At 44.9% G+C, this 7,078-nt stretch overlaps 1 pseudogene; it reads left to right on the top strand.

The window, feature by feature from the left end:
* Positions 1-5,871: 5,871 nt before the first annotated feature.
* Positions 5,872-6,007, top strand: LOC144130725 (U2 spliceosomal RNA; annotated as a pseudogene).
* Positions 6,008-7,078: the final 1,071 nt, after the last annotated feature.

The following is a 7,078-nucleotide window of genomic DNA, read 5'->3' as shown; positions in this document are numbered from 1 at the left end:
GTGATGATGTCACAAGGTCACGTTACCTAGGTGTTAAGTGGGCCACCTGCTTTTCGTAACACGCCAATGCCCGGGTAGCCGCTGAAAGGAACCCGTAATGCTATCGCGCTAAAAGCCGCGCTGGCCGGGGGAGCCTTGTAGTCATTCTTACCGGTTAGCTTCGAACCAACAACCTTCCGCCGCCGAGGCGGACTCCAGACGCACTGTCCCTTGCTAGCCTTCCTATTACCAGGCCGCGAACAGCGTTTGCAAAAATCATTGATGTCCATTAAGCTATCCTGCCATCCCAGTTTGCACCCGCCTTTAGACAGTGCTCGCCGTCATGGAGCCTGCCTCAACCTCGTGCGAAACTTTTTTCCGGTGACATAATCCCGTTAAGAAATGTTCGCTTGCTGTTGCTGGGCTGCGGGGCCGAAAAAATGTTGCTTGTTGTTTTGTTTGTTGCTGCTTCTGACTTTGTGGTTAATAGAATTTTTATTGAGTTTTAAGTTCTGTAGTATTCTGACTGCTTTTGATCTGATTGTATGACACTGCTTTTGCCACCAAAGCTGGACTCTACTTTTTCTAAGAAATATTTTCTCTCTTTCTAAGACAACAATAGCAGTGCTATGCTCAAGAGATAAGAATGGTTCTGCGCCCATAGAATTATTGTTTACGGATTTGAAAGCTTTCGCGTTGATGACTGCGTTCGGAGCGATCATGCGATGTGTCACGTTCCTGAATTCGGCTTAAATATTCCTTTCTTCTGTCAAATAAAGAGTTGGTAGCGAGGGCATGTGTCGTGCTTTTTCTTTTGCTGTTGTATTTGCGGAGCACTTCTCTTGCAACATGCACCAACTCGCCCAACAGTCTATGATATCGTGTACATCTGCTTGTAACGCAGAGCTAAGAACCCCTGCCAGCAGTCATTTCATGCAATCACCCCTCCGTTCGTTCACGTGCGCCCTTGATACTTACGTGTGGCGCGCCTCGTTATAGATCACGACAGAGCTGCCTAATTTTGATGACGCTGGGTGTGCACCACTAAATGGATGACGAAAGGGCTATTCAGGTTTGAAGGACTTCGCTTAGATGATATTTTCACAGAGATTGCGAGCCACTACTTAGGATCCCGTTGCCGGCGCATCGCGGGTGACCTTGGTGCCAGAAAAGAGCATAGCACAGAGCAGAACCTAAACGAAGACTGGCGAAACTTTCAGTTTATGCTCCCATGGCGCCTATGTGCTGCCCTGCTGCCGGAGCACCGCATGCGTCAAAAACAGCGCCTCCATGGTCCCGTGGTGGTAAACATAATCGTGGTGGTAAACACAAGTCGTGCTTGCAGCCCGAAAGACGCACGCGCAGTCCTGGTGGCACTTGATAAGCGAGAGTACAGAGAGGGGGAGGAAAGCGCGATCCACTTCCGTCCCTGCTAATTGGAGAGACGTCCGCTGAAGCCGTAACTCCGCACACCATCCGTTGTGAACGTAATTGAAGGAGGAATGGGCGTTATCGTCGCTATAGTGAAGAACAAGATCTAACCTCAAGAAGGTTCTGAAAGGAAAAAAGAAGAAAAATATCTCTGTCTCTCTCTATTTTTCTATCACTTTCCAATTTCTGGCCCGCGCGGCCATATTAACCGCCGCGCATCGTTTGCGTGTTTCAAGAACTCTAAGTCGCGTTATCGCAGGCGCTGTCGCCTGCTTTACGGCGCCGGTCACAGACGCTTTGGCGTCGTGTTCCTTCATGTGTTAGTGATGTCGGTGCTGCGACAACTACGGTGGTGTTTGGTTTCGTGGTCATGATCTCCGAAACTGCGAAGATTGCGACGAGACCCGCACGGATACGACGGGAACCGCTACCTGCACTCGCTTTCGCGGGAGCCACCGCTCATTTCTGCAGCGTGGGTCATGAACAATAATTTCGTTGACGAAGCAGTCATCGGGTTTGGTCCGCAAAGAGTCGGCACATCGTGGAAACCGATTATTCAACTGGTCGTTAACTGAATTTTATTGGTGTCGCTTATATCAGCATGGACAGTGAAGGCCACTGCGTGAGAGTAGTTTGCTTTCACGCGTTTACATAAATGGTAAACATTTTTTTGCACCTATCTACGATTGCAAAGTACATCGTGCATGCACTAAATTGCGTGCAGCACATGTGCGACAACTTAGGGGAGCACAATCTTGCGCCAGAAACGCGTCACCGGGCAATATAATGCGTCGTCTCTCGGGTGTATATAGGCAAGCCAAGTATTACGCTTGTCGGAGCACTTCCAGCTTGCTGACGTCCCTTTCTGTCGGCATTTTTCGGTGTAGCGACATGTATACCGTTTAAGTGGCATCACGTGACCTTCATCGAGCGCTTGAGTAATGACAACGCCGCGTTTTCATAGCGATGGGGCTCCTTATACTTATCGCATTAAAAAGGTCATCGACCAAACCGTTCTGTCAGCGGGTCAGTCATAATTTCTGCCGTTGACAAATTTAGACAGTCTCATCTGATAAAGCCGACTATAGTATTCCTTTTTTAAGTCGAACTTAATATATTTTTAATGTAATGTATTGAATGCATATTTTAGTGTTTTTTAATAAAGTGTAAAGTATTTATAGTGCATATTCTAGAGTATTTTGATGTAATGGACGTCTTTATGTACATTTTAAGTTTGTTTTTAATGTATAATAAATATACTAAACAGGCAAAAGTTGTAATTTGACATATTTCTAAGAATGTTCAAAATATTACTCCTAGCATACTTAGAAAGCATTCGTTTTGGTATGTAAGTATGCGGACAAAAAATTCAAAATTAATACGAAATTGATAGAATATGTTTGAAACACATTGTTACCACAGCCTTTTTTTTTTCACTAAGAGGCGCCATCCATCAGCACGGCCAATAACCAGCTCTGGTCGCGCGGGTCGCCATTCTAAAAAGCGTCAATGAATGCTGAGTGCGCTGTCACTCTCGAAGGAAACCTTAGGAAAGAAAAGTGCCTGATATGGACGCTCGCCAAGAGTCGAGTGCGGCTGTTGGTATCTATGAGCTGTCCTAGAATACGCTACGCCATTGCTGCTGTGCAATTCATGTTTACATCTACTCTTGACGACAAGATAGTCTGAATCTTTTTGCGCCGGCCGTTTCCGAGCTTCAAAGCTTACTGGTTCCCGGGCCTCACTGATAGTAGGGACCCTTTTCGCGGATTCAAGCCGAAGGTGAGTCCCTCAGAAAACAAGCATGGTTCGCCCAGCTGCTAGCCTCCACGATGCACCGAGCTCTTTGGAGCCGGAAACCAAAGCGCCGCGGTTGGGTGGTACGCCCTTCGCACCGAGAGGGAGATCGCGCGCCATACTCATTTTTGACTTTTGGATTTGTGTCACCTTCTGAAGCAGTATTCCTCGGGTCCAGTATGCACCCCTCCAGAGCTGCCCCCGCATCTGGCAACGGGCATAGTGGGCTGCAGCCCGCTCACAAGACCGCGGAGAGTACGCTGTCAACTCTCCTCGCGATTGTAACCCTCACAAGATGGGCCCAGCCGCGAACCCGTTCCGACCGCCCTGATTGGCACTGGACTAAAAAGGGTAGCTGTAACTAAGAACAGAAAATCACAATCTGCCATGGTGACTGAGTGCTGGCTATATATACACTGATCTGGAGAGTTCCGAATGCGGTAGACTTGCATACTGACCAGCTGATCGTGGCGATCGCGGTGCGTATTAAGCAAAGAATGTGAGTAGCGAGTTAGCGCTTGTCTGCGTCGTCCTGTCTGTCCTTCGTGTTACCTTCGCGCTAGTGTTCATCAAGAACGTACACCAACTTGGCCAACTGTAGGTTTTGCTTAATGCAAGTATTAGTCCCGTTTATTACGCTGTGCAGCCGTCGTACCATGGACGGCTGCAGTACGTACCCGTCGTCTGTTCTGTCTATGGCAGACTTGCGCTTTCAGTAAAGTTCTCATATCTGTTCAGATGAAATACATGAACAGCGGTACTAAACTGAGTTCTTCTCCATGCGTTTTCTGAGAAAGAATACAAGGACAGGAGCACTGTAATGTGTTTTATAGGTTTGGGTAGTTCTGCAAGCTGATGAATATTTTCGTTCTAAATACCTGTGAGTGAATTTCTACACAAGTGCAGCATCGAAGGAGACCTAAGTCTCCAAGGATTAGGCAGGTTGGGTCAGGTTTCTTCGACCAGTGCTGAAGGTAGCGTGACCGGATCATCACAGGAGTGCCTCAGCCAACCACCCGAACCGCGCAAGGTAACGAATCGACAGCTCACGCTTCCTTAATCCTTCTGTGATGACGACCACCAACGTCACAGTTCTCGAAGTTATGGCGATTCGGGCATATCGCCTTTGCCTCTTCGCAGCCACTGGGAGCACCCCTAGGTGTGCTTCTTTTTCATTTCCCCCGCCTCAGGTAACACAGAGAGGCTGCATGACTAATCACTATTATTCGGCTACAGCTCCGCTCCGGCTGCCGAATGGCCTTTGCCCATTGCAGCATTTTGGTAGGACTTTGGGACTCGCTCCAGAGGCCGCGCTCAGAGAGAGAGAGAGTACGACAACAATTTTGTACAGGCATAGAGACCAGCGCACGCGGGAAGTAGTTGAAGCGTTCCTGATTCATGAAAAGCAAGAAAAGTGCGCGAGCAAGTCATCTCTTGCACTCACTCAAAAATAAATTGATTATCTTAGCAGCTGAGTGACTAGTGCTGGTTTTACCTCTTTTCTTTTGAAGTTGAAGTTTATTTCTCGCTCTTAATGGTACAGGTATCACTGGGAGAGAGAGGCTGCAGAGAAAAAACCTGCTTGAATGCAGCTTTAGAGGCACCCTACGCCCACATTTCCGAGGCAGCGTATTGCCTCAGTTTTTCACAAGACAGCTACAGGTGAGGCAGTCGAAACAAAAACTAAAGTATCAACATGAATTAAATACAACATTTAAACATTTAGCATCACAATCAACGAAAAGCAATGTAAATACTACAAAACAAAAGCACTACATCATCCAAGTGTGCAACATAAGCAGAATTTACCCGTGTTATAATCTTATTTACAGTTCAGAGCAAGTTCAAGCTAAACTTCTTCAAAAAGGTACAAAATGGTTTTTAGTCTCTTCACTGTGATACCTCTTAGCGATATGTTGTTATTTTCTATAATGTTAATGTATTTTGAAAGAATAAAAGACAATGATTGCATACCGTATTTGGTGCGACAAAGAGGCAATGACTAAAGAAAATGAGAGTGGGTATCATACACCGTTGAATAGCGAGATATTTTTAGAAGCGAGAGAGTGGTTTCACTGTTAGTAATAACCGCAGTTTTGTACATTGATAGCAATCTGAAAGGAAACAAAGAAGTGATCTTTAGAATGCCAAATTTAATGAAGTATGGATGCGTGTGGGTGTGCCACGATACGTTTGCTATTAGTCTAATCGCCCGCTTTGGTGCTGTTATTACTTTGAATATGTTGTGCTGGGTCGTCGTTCCCCAAACTGTGAGACAGTATGTCAGTGATGGGAGAAAGAATGCTTGATAAATAAGGCTTAATGGCTGCCGTCACAAGAACCGCCAAAGCATTGCTTGATCGTTTAGCGACTCTCACAAGGGTGAATCTGTAAAGGATGCAACGTCAAGTATCAGTTTTTGCTCGTGCGTTGCAAAACTGAAATTGTTTATCACGTGCCCTTGAGATGTGGCAAGTGTTATGTCTAACAAGAAGGGCGCTGCATGAACTATAGATAAAAAGAACAAGAAATATATTTGTCTGACTCAGAGCATATGCATCTACCAAATCATTGCTTCGATTGTAAATCATGAGCCCATTTTCAATGGCACGACTATATAATATGGATGGGTTCGAAGCCCCGTGGGCCGTTTTCGGTTATAGAATATCTGATACGGGTCCCATTTGAACCCAACATATTAAACTGATTTTTGGAAATGTGGCGGTGTGCTTGAAGGTTGCTTCACTTCCGCCATCGGTTGGCCCGGTATTGCACTGCCTCCAGGATCGGCCTAGGACATTATAGCGCGCGTCTTTTCTATCCTATCTTTCTATCCTATCTTTAAACTCTCCTACTTTCAGCACGTGGTAGCGATTGTGGCTCAGCTTGAGCCAGTGGGCAGGCCTGTGCACTTTCCTTTTCATTTTTCCTGGCAAGAACAGAAGAAAGACACGACTATTTTGGCAACACACAGGGACAAGCACTCACACGAAATAATCAAAGCTTTCCACAGAGCAAACAAAGGACCCGATTGTTTAAGTGAGCCTCGGATTATTTTCTATAGGAAAGAACTTGACTTTCTTGCGATTTAACATCTGTAACCTTTTATTCTAGTTTACGGCTTGATTAGATTTTGCTTTTTTATCGGTTGTTTTCTTGAGGTTCTTGGTTTGAACTTTTTTATTTGTTACTTGACATGGTACAAAACTGCGTTTTTTCAATCAAATAATTTAGTTGCGAAATAGCGCTTGCGTCGTCTTCTTCCTTCCCTTTTGTGGTTGTCTAGTTCGCGCTTTCCTTTGGAGATGAATAATGTGCAACTCACCCAACTCACCATCTTAATAATAATAATAATAATAATAATAATAATAATAATAATAATAATAATAATAATAATAATAATAATAATAATAATAATAATAATAATAATAATAATAATAATAATAATAATAATAATAATAATAATAATAATAATATAAAAATAATAATAATAATAATTGGTTTTTGGGGAAAGGAAATGGCGCAGTATCTGTCTGATATATCGTTGGACACCTGAACCGCGCCGTAAGGGAAGGAATAAAGGAGGGAGTGAAATAAGAAAGGAAGAGGTGCCGCAGTGGAGGGCTCCGGAATAATTTCGACCACCTGGGGATCTTTAGCGTGCACTGACATCACATAGCGCACGGGTGCCTTAGCGTTTTGCCTCCATAAAAACGCAGCCGCTTCTTGAATCTTGCTTTAGAGTTACTTTAAGAATAACGCGCTCAGTAGCTAATATGCCAAGCAACCTTAGCACTTGTCAGGTTTCTGGAGAAGAATTGTGACACCGCCACGGCGGGAAGTCGCGTCTTTGCGGTAAGTGCTGCATCCT

Source organism: Amblyomma americanum, chromosome 4 (genome assembly GCF_052857255.1).
Source record: "Amblyomma americanum isolate KBUSLIRL-KWMA chromosome 4, ASM5285725v1, whole genome shotgun sequence".
Taxonomy (NCBI): Eukaryota; Metazoa; Arthropoda; class Arachnida; order Ixodida; family Ixodidae; genus Amblyomma; species Amblyomma americanum.
The sequence above is the reverse complement of the archived record's forward strand: the minus strand, read 5'-3'. Positions and strand labels throughout refer to the sequence as shown.